Source organism: Pleurodeles waltl, chromosome 4_1, assembly GCF_031143425.1.
Source record: "Pleurodeles waltl isolate 20211129_DDA chromosome 4_1, aPleWal1.hap1.20221129, whole genome shotgun sequence".
In the NCBI taxonomy this organism is placed as follows: domain Eukaryota; kingdom Metazoa; phylum Chordata; class Amphibia; order Caudata; family Salamandridae; genus Pleurodeles; species Pleurodeles waltl.
In genome coordinates, this window is record NC_090442.1 from 567,332,674 (window position 1) to 567,346,350 (window position 13,677).

Genomic DNA, 13,677 nt, shown 5'->3' on the forward strand with positions numbered 1-13,677 from the left:
GTGGGGTGCTGGTGTGGTGGTCCTGTGGCGGGGCGTCCTGTCCACTAGCGCCAGAGGAGGTGGTGGGCATTTCATCGTCCTGGCTAGTGTCAGGGGCCCCTTGGAGTGCCACGGTGTCCCTCAAGGTCTGCTGTATGTCCTTCAGCACCCCTACGATGGTGCCCAGGGCGGAGCTGATGGTCCTGAGCTCCTCCCTGAACCCCAAATACAGTTCGTCCTGCAGGCGCAGGGTCTCCTGCAACTTGTCCAGAACCGTTGCCATCGTCTCCTGGGAGTGGTGGTATGCTCCCATGATGGAGAAGAGGGCCTCATGGAGAGTGGGTTCCCTTGGCCTGTCCGCCCCCTGTCGCACAGCAGCCCTTCCAGTTCCCCTGTGTTCCTGGGCCTCCGTCCCCTGGACCGTGTGCCCACTACCACTGCCCCCAGGTCCCTGTTGTTGTTGGGGTGGTGGGTTATCCTGGGTTCCCTGTAGTGGTGGACACACCGCTGATTGACCTGTCCTGGGTAGGGAGGTTTGGGCCTGCTGGGTGGGTGCTGTGCTGGTGTTACCAGAGGGTGGAAGGTCGGTGTTGGGCTGTGCCTGTGCAAGGGGAACCGACTGTCCCGAGGCCCACGATGGTCCGGGCTGGTCATCAGGATCCAGTAGGGCAGAGCTGCTCTCGTCACTGTGGGCCTCTTCTAGGGGTGGAGTGGTGTTGTCTGGACCCTCTGGTGTGGTGATGGTCCTTCGGGTTCCTGCAGGGGCATAAGAGCATGATTATTGCATGTTTGTGTGTAATGGTGAGCAATGGGTGGGTGTTTGTGTACCCCAGTGCATGCATTCCTGTGTGTAAGTTGGTGTGGTGATGGTTGGGGGGGTGTACTGGGTATGTGCAGTGGGCATGCTTTAGTGAGGGGTGTCCATGCTTAGTTGTGTCATGCAGGGCTTGGTGTTGGGATGGGTGGTTTGTGTCATGGGTACATTAGTGAGGAATTGTAGTGATAGGGGAGGGGGTGAGGGTGGGGTGTGTGATAGCATGCAGGTAGGGTGGGGGATCTGATAGTTAAAAAATTGACTTACCAGTGTCCCATCCTCCACCGACTCCTGCGAGGCCCTCAGGATGCAAGATGGTCAAGACTTGCTCCTCCCATGTTGTTAGTTGTGGGGGAGGAGGTGGGGGTCCGCCGCCAGTCCGCTGTACCGCGGTGTTGTGCCTGGAGACCGTTGAACGCACCTTCCCCCGTAGGTCGTTCCATCTCTTCCTGATGTCCTCCCTATTTCTTGGGTGCTGTCCCATGGCGTTCACCCTGTCCACTATTCTGCGCCATAACTCCATCTTCCTGGCTATTGATGTGTGCTGTACCTGTGAGCCAAATAGCTGTGGCTCTACCCAGAGGATTTCCTCCACCATGACCCTGAGCTCCTCCTCGGAGAAGCGGGGGTGTCTTTGGCGTGCCATGGGGTGGTGTGTGTGATGTGTGGGGTGGTGTATGTGGTGATGAGTGTGGTGAGTGTAGTGGTGTGTGGTGTTTTGTGCGTGGATGTTGTGTGGGTGATGGTGTTGTGTGCCTCTGTGTAGTGGGGTTGTCTATTCTGTGCTCTCTCTCTGTCGCCTTAGTGTCTAATGTTTGGTCGTAGGGGTTTGTGAGTGATGTGGGTGTGTGTTTTATATTGTGTTGGGTGTGTGGGAGTGGTGTTTGTATGTGTATCAGGTGTGTGTATACCTCTCGGCTGCCTTTGACACCGTCTGTCACCGCACCCTAATCACCCGCCTACGCTCCACCGGGATCCAAGGCCAGGCCCTGGACTGGATCGCCTCCTTCCTCGCTAACCGCTCCCAAAGAGTTTACCTCCCTCCGTTTCGCTCAGCACCCACCAAGATCATCTGCGGCGTACCTCAAGGCTCATCGCTCAGCCCGACACTCTTCAATGTCTACATGAGCCCCCTCGCCGACATCGTACGCAAGCACGACATCATCATCACCTCCTACGCCGACGACACCCAACTTGTACTCTCCCTCACCAAGGACCCCGCCAGCGCCAAGACCAACCTACAAGAGGGTATGAAGGACGTCGCAGATTGGATGAGGCTCAGCCGCCTAAAGCTGAACTCTGAAAAAACGGAAGTCCTCATCCTCGGCAACACCCCGTCCGCCTGGGACGACTCCTGGTGGCCCACGGCCCTCGGCACCGCACCGACCCCCGCAGACCACGCCCGCAACCTCGGCTTCATCTTGGACCCTCTTCTCACCATGACCAAGCAAGTCAACGCCGTGTCCTCCGCCTGCTTCCTCACTCTCCGCATGCTCCGCAAGATCTTCCGCTGGATCCCCGCCAACACCAGAAAAACCGTGACCCACGCCCTTGTCACGAGTCGCCTGGACTACGGCAACACCCTCTACGCCGGGACCACCGCCAAACTCCAAAACCGCCTGCAACGCATCCAAAACGCCTCGGCCCGCCTCATCCTCGACGTACCCCGCAACAGCCACATCTCCGCACACCTGAGACACCTGCATTGGCTCCCAGTCAGCAAAAGGATCACCTTCCGTCTTCTCACCCACGCACACAAAGCCCTCCACAACAAGGGACCGGAATACCTCAACAGACGCCTCAGCTTCTACGTCCCCACCCGCCCCCTCCGCTCCGCTGGCCTCGCACTTGCTGCCGTCCCTCGCACCCGCCGCTCCACGGCGGGTGGGAGATCTTTCTCCTTCCTGGCGGCCAAGACCTGGAACTCCCTCCCCACCAGCCTCAGGACCACCCAGGACCACTCCGCTTTCCGGAGACTCCTAAAGACTTGGCTGTTCGAGCAGCGATAACCCCCCCTTTCCCCCCTAGCGCCTTGAGACCCGCACGGGTGAGTAGCGCGCTTTATAAATGTTAATGATTTGATTTGATTTGATTTGTATTTTGAATTGTCCAATGTGGCGGTGTTTTGGAGATGTGTGTGTATTTTGAGCGCGGCGGGGTGTACCGCCAATGGAATACCGCGGTTGAAAGACCGCCGCGTGCATTCGTGTGTCGTAATAGCATGGGCGTGTTTCTGTTGGCGTGGAGGTGGAGGATTTGTTTCCGACAGTTTATCACTGACCTTTGGTGTGGCGGTGTTGTGTGGGTGTCTGAATATCGGCGGATTCCAAGATGTGTGTCATAATAGCTGTGGCGGAATGCCACCGCCATGGCGGTGTGTTGGCGGTCTTCTGCACGGCGGTAAGCGCCTTTTACAGCCAATGTTGTAATGACCCCCTAAGCCTACCCACACAAGTGAGGTACCGTTTTTATCGTGAGACTTGTAGGAACACTGGGTGAGATGAAATTTGTGGCTCCTCTCAGATTACAGAATTTCATGTCATCGAAATGTGAGGAAAAAGTGTTTTTCTTTGGCCAAATTTTGAGGTTTGCAAAAGGATTCTGGGTGACAGAACCTGGTGAGAGCCCCACAAGTCACCCCATCTTGGATTCCCCTAGGTGTCTAGTTTTAAAAAATGCGCAGGTTTGGTAGGTTTCCTTAGGTACCGGCTGAGCTAGAGGCCAAAATCCACAGCAAGGCACTTTCCAAAAATCATGTCCAATTTCTTTGGTAAAATGTGATGTGTCCAGGTTGTTTTTTGGGGCATTTCCTGTCACAGCACTAGGCCTACCCACACAAGTGGGTAAGCTTTCCTATTGGGAGACCTGGGGGGGTGCTGGGTGGAAGGAAATTTGTGGCTCCTGTCAGATTCCTGAACTTTCTATCACCGACAGGTGGGAAAAAAGTGTTTTTTTGCCAAATTTTAAGGTTTGCGAAGGATTCTGGGTAACAGAACCTGGTGAGAGCCCCACAAGTCATCCCATCTTGCATTCCTCTAGGTGTCTACTTTTAAAAACTGCACAGGTTTGGTAGGTTTCCCTAGGTGCCGGCTGACCTAGAGCCAAAATCCACAGGTAGGCCCTTTGCAAAAAACAGTCCTGTTTTCTTTGGGAAAACGTGATGTGCCCACATTGTGTTTTGGGGCATTTCCTGTCACGGGCACTAAGCCTACCCACACAGGTGAGGTACCATTTTTATTGGGAGACTTGGGGGAACGTTGGGTGGAAGGACATTTGTGGCTCCTCTCAGATTCCAGAACTTTCTGTCTCCAAAATGTGAGGAAAAAATATTTTTTTTGCCAAATTTTGAGGTTTGCACAGGATTCTGGGTAACAGAACCTGGTGAGAGCCCCACAAGTCATCCCATCTTGGATTACTCTAGGTGTCTATTTTTAAAAAATGCACAGGTTTGGTGGGTTTCCCTAGGTGCCGGCTGAGCTACAGCCAAAATCCACAGCTAGGCACTTTGCAAAAAACAGCCCTGTTTTCTTTGGGAAAAAGTGATGTGTCCACGTTGTGTTTTGGGGCATTTCCTGTCGCGGGCACTAAGCCTACCCACACAGGTGATGTACCATTTTTATTGGGAGACTTGGGGGAACGCTACGAGGAAGGAAATTTGTGGCTCCTCTGAGATTCCAGGACTTTCTGTCACCAAAATGTGAGGAAAAAGTGTTTTTCTTTGGCCAAATTTTGAGGTTTACAAAAGGATGTTGGGTAACAGAACCTGGTGAGAGCCCCACAAGTCACCCCATCTTGGAGTCCCCTAGGGGTCTAGTTTTAAAAAATGCACAGGTTTGGTAGGTTTCCTTAGGAGCCGGCTGAGCTAGAGGCCAAAATCCACAGCAAGGCACTTTCCAAAAAACATGTCTGATTTCTTTGGTAAAATGTGATGTGTCCACGTTGTATTTTGGGGCATTTCCTGTCGTGGGCACTAGGCCTACCCACACAAGTGGGGTAGCATTTTTAATGGGAGACCTTGGGGGGTGCTGGGTGGAAGGAAATTTGTGGCTCCTCTCAGATTCCTGAACCTTCTATCACCGAAATGTGGGAAAAAGGTGTTTTTTGCCAGATTTTGAGGTTTGCAAAGGATTCTGGGTAACAGAACCTGGTGAGAGACCCACAAGACACCCCATCCTGGATTCCCATAGGTGTCTAGTCTCATTTTGGTGACAGAAAGTGCTGGAATCAGAGAGGAGCCACAAATTTCCTTCCACCCAGCATTCCCCTAAGTCTCCCGATAAAAATGGTACCTCACTTGTGTGGTTAGGCCTAGCACCCACAAAAGGAAATGGCTTAAAACACAACATGGACACATCAAAATTATCAAATACAAAACTACCTGTTTTTGCAGGGGGGCGCCTGTGTTTTTGGTCCTGGGCTCAGCAGCCTTCTAGGGAAATCTACCAAACCCAGACATTTCTGAAAACTAGACACCCGAGGGAGTCCAGTGAGGTGTGACTTGCGTGGATACCCCAATGTGTTCTTACCCAGAATCCTCAGCAAACCTCAAATTTTTCCCACATTTCTGTGCAGGATCACCGCACTGGGACACATTTCACACCACCCAATGTCCCCCTCATTCTCCCGGTAAAAATGATACCTCATTTGTGTAGGTGGGCCAAGTGCTTGTGAAAGGGAAGAGCCAAAAACATGTCGATATTGAGGGGGAACAAAGGGAGTCCAAAAGGGCAGTTTGCAAAAAAACATTTTTAGGCTGACAAGTGCAGCAGAATTTTTATCGGTATAGATGAGACAATGCTGGGTGGTAGGAATTTTGTGGATTTCTGCAGATTCCGGAAGGTTTCATCACAAAAAGGTGGGAAAAATGTGTGATTTCCAGCAAAGTTGGAGGTTTGCAGGGGATTGTGGGTAAAAACATGGTGCGTGTGCATGTGAAACACACCAGTCTGGAATCACCCAGATGTTTAGTTTTCAGATGTGTCTAGGTCTTGTGGATTTTTCTACATGGCAGCGTCCCAAAGTCCATAAAGTGCAGCCCTCACCATTCCAAGTCGGACGATTTTGAGAGTAAGCCAAGTTCTCATGGCCCAAATGTAAAACTAAAACCTAAAATAATCAAATGCCTTCTTGCTTGCTGTGGGATAAGATGTTTTAGAGTGCGGGGGAGAGCTGAAAGACTGTTACCCCCTTCAGTTGAGTTGGGGCATAACCAGGCCCATACTGGTTGGTAGCCACCACCCCAATATTTTTAGTTTTTTTTAAATTCCCTGGCATCTAGTAGACTTTCTGGCCCCCGGGGTGTGGATCAGGGGTAATTGCCCCATCTGCCCACTAGTGGGCAGAACAACTTTGGCCCCATTTATTTGGGGTGGGGGTATTGCCATACCTCCACCCTCTTATTTTTGGAAAAAAAACTTCCCTGGCCTCTGGTGGGCTTTCTGCCCCCCCTTGGGGCAGATGGGCCTTCCAAAAATAGGCCCATCTGCCCCCAATGGAGGGCAGATATGGCCAACAGTAATGTGCTCCCATGGGGAGCGACCCTTACCCAAGGGGCTGCCTCCCTAAAGAAAACACACGCATACACACACACCAATCCCTGGTGCCTAAGTGGTTTCTGTCCCCATGGGGGCAGATTGGTCTAACAAAAATTGCCAGATCTGCCCCCAAGGGGGGCAGAAATGGTCTAAATACAATTTGCCCCCCAGGGGAGCGACCCTTGCCTAATGGGTCGCTCCCCATCTCTAAATAAACAAACAAACAAACAAAAAACACAAAAAAAAACATTAGCCCTGGCGCCTAGAGGTTTCTGCCCCACCTGGGGGCAGATCGGCCTAATAACAATAGAAATGGCCTAAAATAAATGTGCCCCCCCACCCCCTCCAAGCCCCCACAGGAGCGACCTTTGCCTACGGGGTCGCTCCCCTTGCGTGACATTGGCACAAAAAAAAAATCCCTGGTGCCTAGTTGTTTCTGCCCCCTTGGGGGCAGATTGACCTAAAATCGGCCGATCTGCCACCAATGCGCGCTGATGTCACAGGTGGGGGGTCGGAGGTGGAAGGGGAAGGGGAAGGGAACCGGTGCCTTCGACAAGATCACCTCGTCCAAGGCACAGAAGGGGTTAAACAGATCTGGAGCGTGGAGCAGAGGAACATTCAAGTGGAGTGGGTTCTGTATCCTGATTGTGAAATAAACTGTTGGATTACATGCTGCCTTTAATTTGTTACCTGATTCTTATACACAGCAATTGGCCGGGGAAGCGAATGGCATGCTTTTAATTTGTTTCCTACCTTAAGCAGTATCTGTCCATATTTCTCCTTTAGTACACAGTCTGCATTTTTGCAGACTTTGACCCCAAGGTTTCTAATGGGCCTCTCATACCACTGTAGAGGGAACTCAAACCATGTTTGAGGAGTTTGATTTGTGAGGGGCAAAACACAAGATTTACCCCAGTTTAGAGGCATATGAATATCTGCCAAATTGGATAAATTAATGAATTATAGTTGATATGATGTTTGAGGGGTACTTAACATTTCAGGCCTCATTATGAGTTTGGTGGTCTTTTGGCAAAATTGCTGCGGTGGCGACTGCCAAAACACCGCCATGTTGGCAGTAACCCGACTGCCGTATTAAGAATTACACTGAGAAATCTGCCAAAAAACAACCAAATTTCTGAAACCGCCACAACAATGGAGGATGGCTAAGAGGCGGTCCCACCACCTGACAGAAATCCACCCATCAGATTATGATCCACAAATCACAACAGTGGTTCTTCCATGGCAGAAAACCATTGGGGGTGCGAACTGCGGCAGTCACAATGCATAGCACAATTAATACAGCACCATATTAGATAGTTTGAATACCCCACACCTCCACACATACAACACACCTACACATTGCACCATATAACACACCACCACACAACCCACAATCCTTTGTAACCTAAAAGCCACACCCAGCCACAGACAAGCTCAATCGTTCACAGAAATAGCAAAAAAACATTAAGCATCCATATACATTTCTCTACATGCACATCACACACCTGCACAACATACAAAACACACATTTTACTACCACACACAATCCACAACAACCATCACCCACTCACATAACAACACGCACACCTCACCATTTACCTTTCACTGCAGCCTTTTTTCTTTGAACACTACCACACCATCTTCACCACCACTACAATGTCCCCACAAAAACACCTATAGTTTCACAGATGAGGAGGTGAGGATTATGTTGGATGAAATTGTTAGGGTAGAACTGCCAGGAAATTGGAGATGTGGCAAAGAATAGTCGACAGGGTCAATTCTGTAGGCAGCTATCGACGCACAAGGGAGGACATCAGGAAGAGGCTGACACCCTCAGGAGTAAGGTACATTCCATGCCATCCCGGTACCAGCTGGGGGAACTGAAGACTGGTGGTGGGCCTGAACTTCTCCCCCTATGTTCACATCTTGGGGGGAGAAGGTCTTGGATATACTGCATCCAGAGGGCCTGATAGAAATACCTGAGGGAGTGGAGTTTGGTAAGTACCCACAAAATCCATGTCACCCAATTGTCATGTCCTGCATGCTCCCTCACCACCTTACCCCAATTCACATAACACCCACTACTTCTTTGTCCAAATGTCCCAATACCAGTCTATGGCATGCCACATGTCCACTAAACTCACCTGGCTTCACAGCCTGTGGAAATGACACATGAGGTACTGGCAACTCATAGCACTACAATTCCCAGAATGCAATATCTCACCATTATGAAAATCAGAACAGTGTACAAAATGTGAGATGTCATGCTTGTGAAACTAACTACCAATATAAGTCTACTTGATTGTGCAAGTGTGAAACATTGAATGGCAATAACAGCAATGCAATGGCCCACTCCTACTATCATCACAAGCAAAACACAGCTATAGCTGAGTGCTAAGTCACAATGCCTTTAGAAAAAATATTTCTAAGGTTGAAATATACTCACCTGGGGTGGAAATCTAGATGCCAAAGTGGATGCACATGCAGTAAATTCAGGTACAGGTCAATGTCTATTGCTTACTCCCATACAATGTCACTACTCTGACACTATTGTGCATTGTACACCTCTTTTTTGTACCATGTATCATGTCAGACACTTCAGTAAGCAACAAAGATGAATTCCCATGTCAATAATCAGACAACATAAAATGGTATCAGTAGTCCAATCACTACCAGCATCGCTAACAGCTACACTTATGGTGTATGGTATTGAAAATACAGAGGGCCATATTTATACTTTTTGACGCTAAACTGCGCTAACGCAGTTTAGCGTCAAAAAAATTAGCGCCGGCTAACGCCATTCTGAAGCGCCATGCGGGCGCCGTATTTATTGAATGGCGTTAGCCGGCGCTAGCAGACCGGCGCTGCCTGGTGTGCGTGGAAAAAAACCACGTACACCAGGCAGCGCCGGCGTAGGGGGAAAATGGCGTATGGGCGTCTTAAAATGGGGCAAGTCAGGTTGCGTCGAAAAAATCGTCTTAACCCGACTTGCGCCATTTTTTTTCGACGCCCATCCCCCATCAACATGACTCCTATCATTGTAAAGATAGGAGTCATGCCCCCTTGCCCAATGGCCATGCCCAGGGGACTTATGTCCCCTGGGCATGGTCATTGGGCATAGTGGCATGTAGGGGGGCACAAATCATGCCCCCCTATGCCACAAAAAATAAATAAAAAAATACTTACCTGAACTTACCTTAATGTCCATGGGATGGGTCCCTCCGTCCTTGGTTGTCCTCCTGGGGTGGGCAAGGGTGGCAGGGGGGGTCCCTGGGGGCAGGGGAGGGCACTCTGGGCTCATTTTGAGCCCACTTGTCCCTTAACGCCATCCCTGACCCAGGCGTTAAAAAGCGGCGCAAATGCGCCGTTTTTGGCCACGCCCACTCCCGGGCGTCATTTTTGCCCGGGAGTATAAATTCCACGTAAAGGCCTGGGAGTCATTTTTTAAGACGGGAACGCCTCCCTTGCATATCATTAACGCAAAGAAGGGGTTCACGCTAAAAAATAACGCACACTCCGGGCACTTTGGCGCCCGAAGCGTCTAACGCCATAGTATAAATATGGCGTTAGTTGGCGTTAGTTTAGCGTCGAATTTGCGTCGAAAAAAACGACGCAAATTCGGCGCAACCAGAGTATAAATACGGCCCAGAGTCTCATGTTGTACAAAGCAAGAATGTGCAGCAGCTGTCTTTGTCATTTCTGGTGATCATGTTAAGGCACTGTCTGCATCTCAGACAACATCAATAATACCCAAAATGTAACAGCAACTCTGTATTCCACCTCTCACACAGGTAACCTTGCCAATGTCACCATGGGCAGGATACCAGAGACTGCCATAGCCCTTCTGGATGAAGGCCCCGGTGAGGACAACACCCCTGGATATGTTGACACTGAAGAGGAAGCTGGCCCATCAGGGACACCTGGTCAGTCAACAACTGTTTGCCTCACCTCGCCCACGTTGACTCTCCTGTGGGGTAGGGTGCGTGGAGGGATGGTGTAGGACAGCAGATAGGGACTCCAATGGACAATACTGACCAGGAAACCCTCTCCCAAGTCTTAGGAGCATACCACAATTCCCAAGGCATGATGGGCCAGGTAATCACCATAATGGGGAAACCACACAGTTTCAGAGGGACTACCACCAGGATGTCATGCAGCAGTGGCAGGCACAAAATGCCTGCCTGGCTTCCATTGCTGGGTTGTTGAGGGACATCAACGCTACCCTGAGCAGGAGTGTAGCACAACATCAGGCCTCTTCCACTAGCAGTGAGTTTTCAGGCCCTTCAACATCTGCAGCTGCTATTGGAATTGAGGCCCTGCCAGGGGAAGAAGATGCCTAAGACAACCCACCCTCTTCAGAAGATGAACCTCCCCAGCATGTGTGGACATCCACCCAGACATCCAGGAGTAGCAGATGCTAAGACCAAACCCACAGCCATGAAGTGAACCTCTCCTGACTTGTTTCCATTTTGTGCCACAGATACACCCTGTTGACAGTTCTTAAAGCAAATTACATTTTCCATGATAGAAGGACACTGGACTTGTATATCCTAATGGTGTAGCAGATACCCTCATGATTCCAGCCACCATGGCTGAACCCTTCACTGTTTATATTGCGTTTTTGTAAGTTACTAGTCACACATATTGTTTTACTGTTCACAATAAATAACACTTTAACACAGGTACTGTTTACGTGTCATTTACTAACCATGTACAACTGTGACCCATGTTGACTCTGCTATTAATATGTACTCTGTATTGTACAAACATGGACAGATTAAAAAACTGTTGCATGCTATATCTACACACAATTATTGGTAGACATGAAAACACAACAGAGTATATAACTGATAGTAACATCAGGATGTTTGCTAAGGTGTCAGACACTGCTGATCCATAGGATACAGAGGTTGGGGACATGGCAGTCTTCCTACAAGCCAGAAGGCATACAGATTGGTCCTTTGTATCACCTGGTAAAGCCTTATCACATAACCATATAGTAACTTTCTAATATACATGCCCCATGGTACAGACAGATATCAGTACTGATGTCCCCAGTCCAGGGATCACATTGGTCACATACCAATAGGCTTGCAACTCACCTATGTCAGTCCACAGAGGGATGCACATTGGTCTGCAAAGTAGGAACACACTGACAGCTAGGTCTAAGCTACTAGAGGCTATGGTTCTACATATTCACATGTACCAGATATATATGGACACACCAATTGCACCATTTGACCACCTCCAGTATCCTACAGGTATTTTGATGGGTAAACACAATTCCACCTCAATGTCACTAAAGTCTGGCCTTGTTACTTACACTCCACATACTCATTGCAATCATTACCTTGTTTCAGCCATGTCCAAGTCTCATGTGTGCCTGCATTAACAATACATGACACTGTAGGCCTCTCTGTTCTGTCCACAATCCCAAATTACATTCTGCATGCACAAATCACTCATAGGCATTTTAGTTACCTAATACCTCATAGCTGATGGTAAAAAGGAGGTAACATGCTACCTATCCACCCTAGGTTACTAATTTAAATCACTGCATCAGGAATACATCACATACCTTGAGTCAGTTGAAGTACTAATTGATGAGATCTGCCCTGGAGTCTCCTGCTTCATCCTCATCTGGCTCATCATCGCTTGGCAAATCTGCATTTCCAGCCACAGGTACTGCTGGCTCCCCCTCATCTGGTAGGAATGGTATCTGACGTCTCAGTGCAAGATTGTGGAGCATGCAGCAGGCAACAATCATTTGACATACTTAGTTGGATGAGTAGAGGAGACGGCCTCCTGATCTGTCCAGGCAGCAACATCTTGCCTTCTGGGGGCCAAAGGTCCACTCTATGACACACCTTGTCCTTCCGTGGGCCTCATTGTAGCAGACTTCCCCTGGTATGTTTGGGCACCTCACTGGTGTCAAGAACCAAGGACAGCTAAGATAGCCAGAGTCAAATGTAAGCAAATAGGTAGAAATACACAAACATATATCAAAGACATGAACAATTGTGATATCAGGAGATAAACTTTGAAAACACACATGTCAAATCTGATGTACCAACCAGCCAGGCCCTCTCTGTGTTGATTTGTGTCATCAGCAGTGGGATATTGCTGTTTCGCACGATGAAGGAAACATGCACTGACTTGTGAAATGTACTGGTCTGCCAAACACACAACTTGAACATTGATGGAGTGATAGCTTTTCCTGTTCCTATACCTGTGCATTGGCACTGGGGGGAACCAAGGCTACGTGGGTGCCATCTATGGCTCCAACCTCATGTGGAATGTGTCCCATTGCGTAAAACTCTACCTTCACATTGACCAAATCCGCATGTTGAGGAAACCTGATGTAGCTGTCCAGGTGTTTCAACAATGCTGACAGTACATCCTTCAAAACCAGACTGAACATGGGCTGAGACATCCCTGTAGTTAGGGCCACTGTATTCAGAAAGGACCCAGTGGCCAGAAAGTGTAGCACTGATATCACTTGAACGATGGAAGGTATGCAGTATTGATTTCAAATGGCAGGCATCAGAACAGGCTCCAACTGATCACAAAGATCCATCATTGTATGCCTATTCAGCTCATGAGTCTGGATAGTATGTTTCTCTTCCATGGTCTGCAGGTCTACTAGTGGACGGTACACTGGAGGTTGTCTTTCTTTCATCATGCCAGGGTTACTATATGGAAACATATGAAATTTGTATAAAACATGAACAATGCACACATAATGAACATGTCCAAATACAACTCACACATATATGCAATCGAAGTTTGTTACAACATCTGACATCTACTGTAGGAAGTTGGCTCTGTATATACTATTTCAAAGTAAGAAATAGTGTGCACAGAGTCCGAGGGTTCCCCTTAGAGGTAAGATAGTGACTGTTAAGTCAAAGGTACTTAAGTATCTGGCAGCACCCAATTTGTCAATTAATTCATCTGCTCTTGGGATGGGATGAGCATCTGTCTTGGTGACAGAATTAAGCCCTCTGTAGTCCACATAGAACCTCATCTCTCTCTTACCATCTTTTGTGTGAGGTTTGGGGACTAAGACCAGTGGGCTATCCCAGGGGCTGTCAGAGTGCTCAATGACTCCCAACTCCAGCATCTTGTGGACCTCCACTTTGATGCTTTCCTTATTTGGTCAGACTGTCTAAAAATGTTGTTTTTGACAGGCATGCTGTCTCCTGTGTCCACATCATGGGTACACAGGTGTGTCTGACCAGGGGTTAAGGAAAAGAGCTCAGCAAACTGTTGTAGGACTTGCCTGCAGTCAGTTTGCTGTTGGCCAGAGAGGGTGTCTAAGTAGACCACTCCATCTACTGAGCCATCTTT